The sequence below is a fragment of the Lissotriton vulgaris genome, chromosome 10 (assembly GCF_964263255.1).
Source record: "Lissotriton vulgaris chromosome 10, aLisVul1.2, whole genome shotgun sequence".
Taxonomy (NCBI): domain Eukaryota; kingdom Metazoa; phylum Chordata; class Amphibia; order Caudata; family Salamandridae; genus Lissotriton; species Lissotriton vulgaris.
In genome coordinates, this window is record NC_141698.1 from 476,717,352 (window position 1) to 476,730,894 (window position 13,543).

A 13,543-nucleotide genomic window follows, 5' to 3' on the forward strand; every position below is an offset into this window, starting at 1 on the left:
TTCCTTTTTTTATTGAAAGTCAGAAGAGCGTTTTGAGTCCTTCTTCAGTTTCAGGTAGTACTCCTTCCTACTCTCTGATTGTCCTTCTCTCTCAGAGCTTTTTTTGGATGCATCCTCAAAGTACCTAGAAGGATATGTATCAGTATATTGATACCTATCAGGTTGTTTTATAGTGTTATATTGTAAATTGATATTTGTATAGCGCACTACTCACCCACAAGGGTCTCAAGGCGCTTGTACGAATACCGCTGTGGAACCCATACTGGCTTTCCAGTGAGGTGTCCACTCCTGGGCCCCCCCAAGGTGGAGGCCAGGCATCCTTAGCGTTGTGGGGGCCGTTGTGGAGATTAAGCAAGCTATTGCCCAGGGTTGCAGAGTGGGACTCCATGATTGCAATAGGCACCGAGGCGAGAATGATCAGGTTCGTGGAATTTTGAGCCCAAGACCCGCCAAGGCGGGGAATTAAACCCTGATCCCGGGCTAGACCTCTGCATCAGGGTCTGCTTGACTCCAGTGGTGTGGAGTGCCTGGGACCCAGGTCTGAGCATCCCCAGCACACTTAGGGCGGAAGTTGCAAACAAAACAGGTGATGGACCGAATGTGGATCAATGTCACACATTCATCCCAGTCCAAAGATCTGGGCCCAAATCCATCGTTTTTTTGCACTCTACACCACCCTGGGTTAGACAATGGCGATATGCAAATCAGCTCTGACCCTGTGCCCCATGGGAACAGTCCAGTCCTAACTACAAAAGCCATGTCCTTCCCAGAACGAAATCAAGCATCCGAGGACCGGACCGGTTTCGAGGTAACACCTCTCATCCGCCCGGCTAGCTTGACTCCAGTGGTGTGGAGTGCCTGGGACCCACGTCTGAGCATCCCCAGCGCACTTAGGGCGGAATTTGCAAACAAAACAGGTGATGGACCGAATGTGGATCAATGTCACACATTCATCCCAGTCCAAAGATCTGGGCCCAAATCCATAATTTTTTTGCACTCCACACCACCCTGGGTTAGACAATGGTGATATGCTTGACTCCGTTCTGGGAAGGACATGGAGTCAAGCTAGCCGGGCTGATGAGAGGTGTTACCTCGAAACCGGTCCGGTCCTCGGATGCTTGATTCCGTTCTGGGAAGGACATGGCTTTTGTAGTTCGGACTGGACTGTTCCCATGGGGCACAGGGTCAGAGCTGATTTGCATATGGCCTTTGTCTAACCCAGGGTGGTGTGGAGTGCAAAAAAACGATGGATTTGGGCCCAGATCTTTGGACTGGGATGAATGTGTGACATTCATCCACATTCGGTCCATCACCTGTTTTGTTTGCAAATTCCGCCCTAAGTGCGCTGGGGATGCTCAGACATGGGTCCCAGGCACTCCACACCACTGGAGTCAAGCTAGCCGGGCTGATAAGAGGTGTTACCTCGAAACCGGTCCGGTCCTCGGATGCTTGATTCCGTTCTGGGAAGGACATGGCTTTTGTAGTTCGGACTGGACTGTTCCCATGGGGCACAGGGTCAGAGCTGATTTGCATATCGCCATTGTCTAACCCAGGGTGGTGTGGAGTGCAAAAAAACGATGGATTTGGGCCCAGATCTTTGGACTGGGATGAATGTGTGACATTGATCCACATTCTGTCCATCACCTGTTTTGTTTGCTAATTCCGCCCTAAGTGCGCTGGGGATGCCCAGACGTGGGTCCCAGGCACTCCACACCACTGGAGTCAAGCTAGCCGGGCTGATGAGAGGTGTTACCTCGAAACCGGTCCGGTCCTCGGATGCTTGATTCCGTTTTGGGAAGGACATGGCTTTTGTAGTTCGGACTGGACTGTTCCCATGGGGCACAGGGTCAGAGCTGATTTGCATATCGCCATTGTCTAACCCAGGGTGGTGTGGAGTGCAAAAAAACGATGGATTTGGGCCCAGATCTTTGGACTGGGATGAATGTGTGACATTGATCCACATTCTGTCCATCACCTGTTTTGTTTGTATATTCCACCCTAAGTGCGCTAGGGATGCCCAGACGTGGGTCCCAGGCACTCCACACCACTGGAGTCAAGCTAGCCGGGCTGATGAGAGGTGTTACCTCGAAACCGGTCCGGTCCTCGGATGCTTGATTCCGTTCTGGGAAGGACATTGCTTTGTAGTTTGGACTGGAGTGTTCCCATGGGGCACAGGGTCAGAGCTGATTTGCATATCGCCATTGTCTAACCCAGGGTGGTGTGGAGTGCAAAAAAACAATGGATTTGGGCCCAGATCTTCGGACTGGGGTGAATGTGTGACATTGATCCACATTCTGTCCATCACCTGTTTTGTTTGCAAATTCCGCCCTAAGTGCGCTGGGGATGCCCAGACGTTAGTCCCAGGCACTCCACACCACTGGAGTCAAGCTAGCCCGGCTGATGAGAGGTGTTACCTCGAAACCGGTCCAGTCCTCGGATGCTTGATTCCGTTCTGGGAAGGACATGGCTTTTGTAGTTCGGACTGGACTGTTCCCATGGGGCAGAGGGTCAGAGCTGATTTGCATATCGCCATTGTCTAACCCATGGTGGTGTGGAGTGCAAAAAAACGATGGATTAGGGCCCAGATCTTTGGACTGGGATGAATGTGTGACATTGATCCACATTCGGTCCATCACCTGTTTTGTTTGCAAATTCCGCCCTAAGTGCGCTGGGGATGCTCAGACGTGGGTCCCAGGCACTCCACACCACTGGAGTCAAGCTAGCCGGGCTGATGAGAGGTGTTACCTCAAAACCGGTCCGGTCCTTGGATGCTTGATTCCGTTCTGGGAAGGACATGGCTTTTGTAGTTCGGACTGGACTGTTCCCATGGGGCACAGGGTCAGAGCTGATTTGCATATCGCCATTGTCTAACCCAGGGTGGTGTGGAGTGCAAAAAAACGATGGATTTGGGCCCAGATCTTTGGACTGGGATGAATGTGTGACATTGATCCACATTCGGTCCATCACCTGTTTTGTTTGCAAATTCCGCCCTAAGTGCGCTGGGGATGCTCAGACGTGGGTCCCAGGCACTCCAAACCACTGGAGTCAAGCTAGCCGGGCTGATGAGAGGTGTTACCTCGAAACCGGTCCGGTCCTCGGATGCTTGATTCGGTTCTGGGAAGGACATGGCTTTTGTAGTTCGGACTAGACTGTTCCCATGGGGCACAGGGTCAGAGCTGATTTGCATATCGCCATTGTCTAACCCAGGGTGGTGTGGAGTGCAAAAAAACGATGGATTTGGGCCCAGATCTTTGGACTGGGATGAATGTGTGACATTGATCCACATTCGGTCCATCACCTGTTTTGTTTGCAAATTCTGCCCTAAGTGCGCTGGGGATGCTCAGACGTGGGTCCCAGGCACTCCACACCACTGGAGTCAAGCTAGCCGGGCTGATGAGAGGTGTAACCTCGAAACCGGTTCCGTCCTCGGATGCTTGATTCCGTTCTGGGAAGGACATGGCTTTTGTAGTTCGGACTGGACTGTTCCCATGGGGCACAGGGTCAGAGCTGATTTGCATATCGCCATTGTCTAAACCAGGGTGGTGTGGAGTGCAAAAAAACGATGGATTTGGGCCCAGATCTTTGGACTGGGATGAATGTGTGACATTGATTCACATTCGGTCCATCACCTGTTTTGTTTGCAAATTCCGCCCTAAGTGCGCTGGGGATGCTCAGACGTGGGTCCCAGGCACTCCACACCACTGGAGTCAAGCTAGCCGGGCTGATGAGAGGTGTTACCTCGAAACCGGTCCGGTCCTCGGATGCTTGATTCCGTTCTGGGAAGGACATGGCTTTTGTAGTTCGGACTGGACTGTTCCCATTAGGGCACAGGGTCAGAGCTGATTTGCATATCGCCATTGTCTAACCCAGGGTGGTGTGGAATGCAAAAAAACAATGGATTTGGGCCCAGATCTTTGGACTGGGATGAATGTGTGACATTGATCCACATTCGGTCCATCACCTGTTTTGTTTGCAAATTCCGCCCTAAGTGCGCTGGGGATGCTCAGACGTGGGTCCCAGGCACTCCACACCACTGGAGTCAAGCTAGCCGGGCTGATGAGAGGTGTTACCTCGAAACCGGTCCGGTCCTCGGATGCTTGATTCCGTTCTGGGAAGGACATGGCTTTTGTAGTTCGGACTGGACTGTTCCCATGGGGCACAGGGTCAGAGCTGATTTGCATATCGCCATTGTCTAACCCAGGGTGGTGTGGAGTGCAAAAAACCGATGGATTTGGGCCCAGATCTTTGGACTGGGATGAATGTGTGACATTGATCCACATTCGGTCCATCACCTGTTTTGTTTACAAGAAATACACAACCTTGCATTTCAAACATTTATCGAAGCAATTTGATTCTTGTGTAAGATATGTGCGCTGCAGTGATTAGTGGAAGAAAACAGAGAATTGTACCCAGCATTACAAGAATGGTGAAAAAGATGAATAATTCAACTATTACAATTATTGTACTGAATATATTAATGCATATAATTGCATGCCTACCTAGCACTACCTGTCCTAAAGAGCATAGAGTGAATGTGTTTCTGCCAGGTGCCTTGGAGTGGTCTAACTATAAAACAGGTCGCCATCCCTCTAAGGATAGTGATGAGATTCAGCTGGGCTGGAACTCAGGCACTGGGCAACCACCACACTCCATGAAAAGGATCCTCTGCAAAAAAAAGGTTTAGGGCCATTTATATATTGAAAGCTAGACCCATTCACACTGTCAACTTCAAACATGAACACGTGAAATGGGAGCGTTTGTGCACAGGCCCTGTTAATCTTGCAACACTCTTTCAGATGAAAGAAATGGGCCCAGGTGAAAATGTCCACAGGAATAGAGGCTGTAGTCAGTTGTATAGGTCCTATGAAGAAAGAGTTCCTCACATCTGGAAAATTGAGTAGCCATTTGAACAGTCTCTGGACATATGCTATGAAATCTATTTCATCATCCACTATTGGAACTCCTCTGATCCACACATTGTTACAGTGAAAGCTGTTCTCTAGGTCCTCTAAGTGGGTTTGTGATTTTATGTTTTGTTCTTTGAGGAAAATGATTTCTTGCTACAGGATCTCTTGTTCCTCCTCCTGTGTCTCCTGTGTGTCTTCCAGCAATGAAACATGTAGCCCCAATCTATTGAAATCTTGTTGTCCTCTTTAAGTACGTGTAGCTCGTAGGCTGCAGATGTCCTCATTTTTAAATCATTGAAAAGATAATTTAGGAATGACTATGTGAATGGTGCAACACATACATCATTCTTGATATTTTCTGCTGATTCACTGTGTAGTGGTGTTAGAGCTGAGTTACTACACAGCAGATACCTTCAACAACAGATCTTTTACTAATTGGACCTTCTATGCCTTTCTCGTTCACATCGTACATGCATTTTTCTGCATCCTGTTTGTGTAGACCAATAGATCGCACCTTACTGTGGGAGCTACAGGAATTATTAAGTGCAGGCACTTTCAGAAATGTTTCTCCTTGTCTGGGGGGGTGTACCCTCCATTTAGCAGAGCCCCCATCCAAAGCCACTTTAGACCAGTACACCCTCACTGGCTAGGCCTGAAGCAGGATCTCTGGTGGCTTATCAACCGTTTATTCCATCCGAAGAAACTTACATGCATCACAATTGAATTATTGTAATCACACTGTTAGTATGTTAGTATATATTGGTGCGTGCTTGCTTGTTTCACTGAGAGGCACACATGAACAGTTTGAGAGCCCCTAAAAGAGGCCCTCTCTCATTGGCCCCTACACATTTATACTTCAGTGGACTCTTCTTGTTTCCCTGGACTTGTGGGCACAGTATTTAACTGCTGTCTTTCTTTCAGGTTCTCCTGAAGGAGGCAGAGAGCAGGAAGGAGGCCACGGAAGACGATTTGCACAAGTTGAACGAGGTGAGTTTCAGCATTGAAGGACAACTTTATTTTCAAGGATGTGACTTGGAATTACAGTTTGAAGGTCCTGTAAAGTCCTTATGGAGGAAAATGTGAAATTCAGAGAAGCGTCTTTGACTTTAATCATAATTTTATACTGTGGAGCAAATTCAGCTGGTGGATTCTTCTTTGGAGTCAGAATTTCCTCTAGAAATTTGGATCTTTTCCATTATCAAAGAACTGTAAGTGAGGGCCTTTGCTAGCTTTTTTGTCAGAATTCTATATTAGTAAAACAATAAACATCACATAACAACTCAGTAACCTTGTAAGAAAGTGCTCCTCCTATATAACCTGTATGCCGTCTTTTCCAAGCATATCAATCCTTCAACTCCTCAAAATATAGCATGTATTACATTTAGAAAAATGTATCGAACAGGATTATCAATCAGTGTTGTCTGAAGGAGATATGGAGTGAGTATCTGATCTATCGTTCTGTGATTGCAAAAGATATGTCCTCAATGACTTCCATATGACTTCCATATATCTTTGGGTCTAGACTTAATGGGCTGCATGCTTGCAAACAGTTTTGATTAAGTGTTAGAAACAACAAAGTTCCTAAGCCATCCCTCACATGTACATGTGATAAGTAGTCCATTCATCCAGTGAAGAACTATCCATCTTTTTGCAGACAATAAGAGTATTGACACCAATCACCAGAGAGGCTTTAGTATTTTGTCAACTTAACCCAGCACTGCAATATCAATCAACCAATCAATCAATTGACTTGTAAAGCCTGATTACTCACCCTTAAGGGTCTCAAGGCAATGTGGGGCTTAAGGGGGGGGGCTGCTGATTCACTGAAGGCACTGTGGTTTAGTCGAAGAGCCAAGTCTTTAGGTCCATCCTGAATCAAGGCAGTGACATTGATTACGTGAGGTGGAGAGGCAGGGTGTTCCAGGTCTTTGCAGCGGGGTAGGAGAAGGATCTTCCTCCAGCAGTGGCACTTGGGATATATAGTACTGTGGCCAAGTCAAGATGGGCAGAACCAAGGTCTGGTAAGTGCGTGGAATGAGAGGCGATGGTTGAGGTCCCTAATCATGTAGGGCTTTGTAGGTGTGTGTGAGGAGCTTGAAGGTGATTCTTTCTTTGACTGGGAGCATGTGGAGGTCTCTCAGGTGGCTGGTGATGTGGCTGAGGCGGAGGATATTAAAGATGAGTCTGGTGGAGGCATTATGAATGTTCTGCAGTTTCTTGAGGAGTTTGCAGGTGATGCCAGGATAGAGTGTGTTGCCGTATTAAAATCTGGTGCTGGTCAGTGCATGGGTGACCACATACATTGAAATTAGTATAGTTTTTGTGTAAATGCGACATATCTGTGTGAATGATGTTGTCTTATCGGGCATGTCTGGGATATGACATTCAGTGATGTATGCTATCTCAGCCAACAACACATTGCAGTAGTGACTATGGAGCAGCATTCTCATGATAGATGCAAGAAGGTAACCTGGGGCGGTTTACAACAAGCACATTTCACTGACCTGGTGTTTTCAAATCTATGCAACCAAGCAGGGGTATAATAGTCTATGCAGAAAATGAATGGCTATTGCCTCCATCTGTGCACAGCAATATGACCATTTATAGATATTCTACAGATCACCCAGATCCATTCTCCATAATGCCACGGCTGGTACACAGCCTATTGGGTGTTCTCCCAGTGGTAGTCTATAGATTAGTGAGATGTAGCCCCTGGAATATTCAAGGGATGGAGCTTAGTGAGCGGGGCAATTCCCTTGGTTCTTGAGGAAAGTCTGGGACATAATCCTTTAGAGCATGCCACAATCTGAAGAAGTCTTTAATAGCCTCTTTATTGGCCCATTAAGTGGTATGCCTCTATATGGACCCATTAAGTGGTATGCCAGAGTCCTACGTTGGCGTTCCCCTTGACGGTAGTGTCAACCCTGTGCCTCGCTGCCTATAATGTATGACCCCCTTTCAGTTGTCTGCCCTAAATGCTAACAGGGCTTTGTGTGTTTGTCTATCAATCCTCTTACATAATTTCAACCATCTCTGTTCCTCCAGATCTTTAATTTTACCTTCTGTCATTTCCAGCTGTGCATTGGACACCTTTGAACGCCTGTCTGTGTAGAGATGTACAAACACCTTGGAACCTGGCTTAAAGGTCGCTCACATCAATGCAATTGAGTCTACCGCCTCAGTGTTTGGCCTAAAGATAGATACATTTTTATTTGCATAATCAATTAAAATCATTGCAATTCATACAAAAAAGCGTTAAAGCACTTTCCTTTCTCTATTTAAAAAGGAGTTCATATCAAAAGAGAGTTCATGACTGGCATGGCTGAAATTAATGGTGGTCGTCTACTGATAAAATAGAGTTAATCTCAGACATGTATTGCACAAAACAGATGGCCATCTGGGCTGAGTCGCCCTTTATATAGTCCTCCAGGGCCTCTTGACATGTCCGCACATTGAGGCTCTGCCAAATTGGACCCAACCAAAAGGTTCGCAAGGGGAGTAAGATCCTGCAAATGCACAAGAAGTGAATTCGATTTTCTTCCCTGTTGCCGCAAAAATGGCAATGAGAGAGAGTACCTGTCTTGTACCTCTGACCATACTTGTACACCATCAGGGGGATTAGGCCAAAACGTAATCTCATTAGGTGGTGTTTCACTTATGGCTTCATGGGGGATAACAGATAGTATGGTAGAGTTTTATGATCATAGAGTTTTGACGCCCAGCTACCATGGGAGAGATTTTTCAAGGCAAGTGCATCATGGTCCGCTGACAAGATCTTTGCTTGTTTGGGCTGTACTTTTGCGACCACCTCTATGAGCAGCGAACTAGCCCATATATCTTGAGCTTCTAGTGCGTCCAAGCAGTATGTTAAAAAATTGACTCCAGGAGGTTCTAGGATTGTGTAGCAGGGACCAGATGCAACTCTTTAGTGTAAGGTCACAGGCCTTTTTAGTTTTTTAGCAGTAGGCAATAAATCTTCCTTTCATAACCCAGTGTTAGGATGTCACGCTAAACTCCATACCAATTTGGGTGTAATAGGTCAAGTTGGGTAGGTGGAACACTCTATAAAAACAGGCTGATTGTGCTCGGTCTAATCAGGTGAACATTTTATCTTTGAAGTTTATGGAGCCAAAGGCTAAGGTCGGTAAAAATTTGGCACTTATCATGCTGATTAACAGTGGGAGATCTGGCTAAGTTTTCGCTAAAGTCCACCACTGCCATTTCCCACAATGGTGCAGTGAGTTGGTCAATAGACTCTTGGTTCAATTTGTTTAAGAAATTTCCCAGCTTCTCTTCAATTATGTCCTGATTGTCCAATGCCCACCATATCTTTCTTACAGGCTCCTAGTTGGATTCTTTCCCAATCTTCTGGCTGAAAGTGATCATATATTTGCATTGGACAGCTCCGCCATAAAGGTAGTATCAAACAACACCTTAGAAGCACTTGAGAATGATTTGACGGGGTCAAGAGGAGGTATTGTAGCCGAGTCACCTACTACAGCGCCCTAGAGGAGCACCAACAAAGGATTATTCTAAAATCTGAGTCATGTGTATTGGAGTAATACAAAAATGGGTTTTCTTCCCTGTTTATTTGGCCAGCTAGATGTTGTGTATGTCAACAAGTTCTATTTCATACTGTAGAGTATCCGGAAAAACTTTGGAGGGGTGCACATCTCAAGACTATTCAGCATCACTTAGAGCACCCTGAGCATGACCCTAAGCAATGGATCCAGACATGGAACTCTGTGGGGACGCTGCTGTTTCTGCTACTCGGCACTGCTATGGAATTGGTGAAAGGTTTCACTTTGCTCCCACATTCAAATCAAACTTTACCTGGGTTAACAGAGTATTTATCTCCTTTATTGTGCAGCCATTTTCAGTCAGTAAACTTCTTTCTAGCTTCTTGATTGTGAAGTTTGGAAATATTGCAACATCTGAACCCTGATAGCACAGTGGACCATATTACCTGACAAGTCTCGATATTGCATCTTAGTCACTGTAGTAGACATGCAATAATCGGGCAGGAAGGCACACTAGGAACGGGTGCACTAGGATCCAAAGATCGATGGGCATGCTCAACAACAACAATACCAGTAAATGTCGGGCAAAAGTCTCCAGCAGCATAGTTTCCACAAAAATCTCGACTTTAGTCACGTGTGTGGATTCTGTATGACCTAGATCCTAAGATTGTGGTGAAGGTAGCACACTTCCAAAGCTTAGTTCCTGCTTGCACAGTGTCTGTGTAAGGCAAGCACTCTGTAAGTGTGTCAAGGTGCATCGACATGCTTCCCATCAATTGCTGAGACCTGCCTTCAAATCAAGAACCAGGTATTCAGTTTTGGCCTCAGCCGCTTCTGTGCTTTTCACATGTAAGCTACTCTGCTGCTGGTCAGCCTTCCCCATATGGTAGCAATACGTTCAGTTTGAGCTGAAAGTAACTGGGGCAAGAAAGAACTGCAGCCACCAAAGCTCATGCTAAAGATTATTAAATTCAGGGCAGTTTTTGTGGTCATATCCAGATGGGAGACCTTTGGGTACTAGCTTGGAGCCGGCATGGATCAAGTCTCGCAATACAGGCAATGCTGGAGGCAACCCCAGTCTAACTTATAGATTATCATGTGATAGGTAATAACTAGTAGAGCAATAGGAGCATGTAAAAGACAGTCGCTCTGTCTAAAATGCAGCTTAAAGTACGTTCACTCTGTGTGTAGTTATAAGAGGGGAGTTAAGCCAGGAGAGTCTCACACACTTGGTAGCCCAGCAATAGAACAAACACTCATTAGAGAGGGCTGCCCCAGTCACCCGCGACTCACTATGAGTGATGCCTCATCAGGAGAAAGCTGGGCCTTTACGGTCTGATTAATAGCAGGCTTCTCTGTGGCATACATCCCTCTGTGAATCACCTCTGTGGCAGCAGAAGCTTAGGTCAGGCAAGGTGGCCGGAGGTGTGTCTTTTGCTTTCTCATCCTAAGTGTGCCGGGTATGTCCAGATGTGGGTCCCGGGCTCACTGTGCCATTGGATTCAAGCTATCCTGGCTGATGAGGACTGAAACTCAGAAACCGGTCCTAGGATCCTTGTTTCCAGTGCAGGGAGGACCTGGCTTGACAGTTTGGGCTGGACTGTTCCTATGAGGCACAGGGTCAAGACTGATTTGCATATGGCCAGGTCTGAACTGGGGTGGCATGGTGAGCAAAAGAACAATGGATTTAACCCTGACCTCTTGACTGGGGGTGAATGTTTTGATTTGTTCTGCATTCCATCCATCAATTGTGTGTCTTTTGCTTTCTCGCCCTAAGTGCGCCGGGTATGCCCAGACGTGGGTCCCGGGCTCATTGTGCCACTAGATTCAAGCTATCCTGGCTGATGAGAGGTGAAACCCAGAAACCGGTCCTAGGATGCTTGTTTCGCATCCAGGGAGGACCCGGCTTGCCAGTTCGGGCTGCACTGTTCCCATGAGGCACAGGGTCAAGACTAATTTACATATGGCCAGGTCTGAACTGAGGTGGCATGGTGAGCAAAAAAATGATGGATTTAACCCAGTTCTCTTGACTGGGGGTGAATGTTTTGATTTGTTCTGCATTCTGTCCATCAATTGTGTGTGTGGTGCTGCACCATATGCAGCAGGTAGCGTAGAGCACCCGCCACCATTTGCCCTACAGCTGCATCTCTGTCCAGAAAGATTTACGTGCTCTGGGGCCCATCCGCAGCATTAAATGGAATCATTAGATCACCAGTCACTGTCATGTTAGCAAGTGAGTGTCTATCTAGTAGCATCAGATTAGGGTGGATTAGCCTGTTTGGTTGTACCACTTGACAGAGCACCTCAGTTAAGCGGCCATCATGTTGCCCAGTAGGCTAAGCGCACTTTGCTACCTTAGCCTCCTATTTTAGTTACAAATCCCCACCACGGCTGTAATTCTTTGAATGGGGTATTGCATGTATTGTATGTAAAAAAAAATATTTCACCACAGTATGGTTCTTGGTGCTATCTTAAGAGCAAACTAGAGTCCCAAAAAGCTATTTAGTGAAAACCACATGTTGAAGAGGCTGATGTAGTGCAAAATTTCCCCTTGGTAGAAAATGTGGGAGAAAAGCAAGTTTGGAAGTTTAGTAGAAGCCACTAAGAGCTTTCACTGACACAGGGTGCATCCTTGAGTATTTCTACAGAAAATCTGAGAACGCCAGAAGAAGTGGTATGCATATAGTTAGTTACCAAAAGAAGGGAAACCTGCTGCGTAGAAAGCCAGACATGCCTTCATCTTTAGCTAAAAATTGGCAGCCAGTGTTATTTCTGTGTTGTTGGAGAGATGTTTCCATTTCTTTGTACTCTTACTGGTGCAAACTAACATATTTTAAAATGTGTTTGAGCTGTCAAAATATGCAGGAAATATTCTTGTTGCATAGACTGAAGGCCCGATTCACAAAGGTACTTACATGTAATAAAGTTACAATTGCGGAGTCTCTGCTCTCGTTGCACAATCCCCGCACTCAGGGTGAATTCTCCAAATGGCTCACAGCAGAGACTGTGCCGCACAGGTATTCCGCCCGAGTGTGGAGACTTCGCACTCTACATCACAATCTATTGCCCTTCACCCTCATTGTTTTTTCTCTAAGTGCTATGCTGGTTCTAGCAGATGAATAAATAATAAGGCTAAATTTCAGAGGTGGTGCACATGCCTGGACAACAGAGTTTGTTGTTTGTCTTTTTCGGAATAGCTTGTCACATATTTCGAGCACAAGCCCAAGAGCCAGGAGATTGGGTCTTCATGAGAACACAATCCTGGCACCAGTTCAATTCTTAATTTGAGCCGGTGGTTTCTGGTGCTTGGCACCAGCACTTACCTGTCAACACTGGGTCATGTTACTGTCTGCCACATGGTGGCACTATCTATCTAATTTAGAGATGAGCCCAGCAACAGTTGTTTATTAATTCAGTATACATTAAAAATGACAATTGACTGCCTCCCACGACATTTTTATAGTTGTGGGGGCCTGGAGTAGACTGAATTGTCATTCTTGTAGGAGTGTGATAATTAGTAATTGTGTTGCTACTGACATTGGCAATGTGTGGTGCAAGCTGCAGTTGCCTCATGACGAGGGCCCTGACATTTATTTTTTTACAAATTAAACACTGGAATGGACTGCTTCTCAGTTCCTCGGAGAGTCTTACTGTAGGCTTCTCTCTGGGGCGAGATGGAATCTGGTGTTTAGGTCATCTAGATCTACAATCTACGTCTGTGTCCTGGGTGAAGTTTTTCTTCAAACTAAGTAGTCAACTGGCGGTCCTTATATATTGTGTCTTATCTGAGATGGAATTTTCAATGTCGCCTATGGACTGTTTTGACATAATTATATACATCAGTGCATGCACTAATAAGGTAAAACGACATCAATACAGAGTACATTGTTTGGGTTATGATTGTTATTTGACTTTGAAAAAGGCACCAGTCCCAGAGTGATGTAGTACTGCGAGTTTTGTTAATTTTTATATCTGAATGACTTGACACTTTCACGGTTCTTGGAAAGAAAGGCACTGGACATCCATGTTAAAGGCAGACATGTTGATGATTCTGCATAATTTGAGGAAAGATGGTGACTCCTCTTACCTAAGATGCGTTTGGGGCCTTTTTAAAAT

General features: G+C 46.0%; 1 pseudogene; it reads left to right on the forward strand.

Annotated features, from left to right (window-relative positions):
- The window catches only part of LOC147685425 (syntaxin-binding protein 4-like), a 1,115,687-nt pseudogene that overhangs the window by 995,172 nt on the left and 106,972 nt on the right, over positions 1-13,543 (forward strand).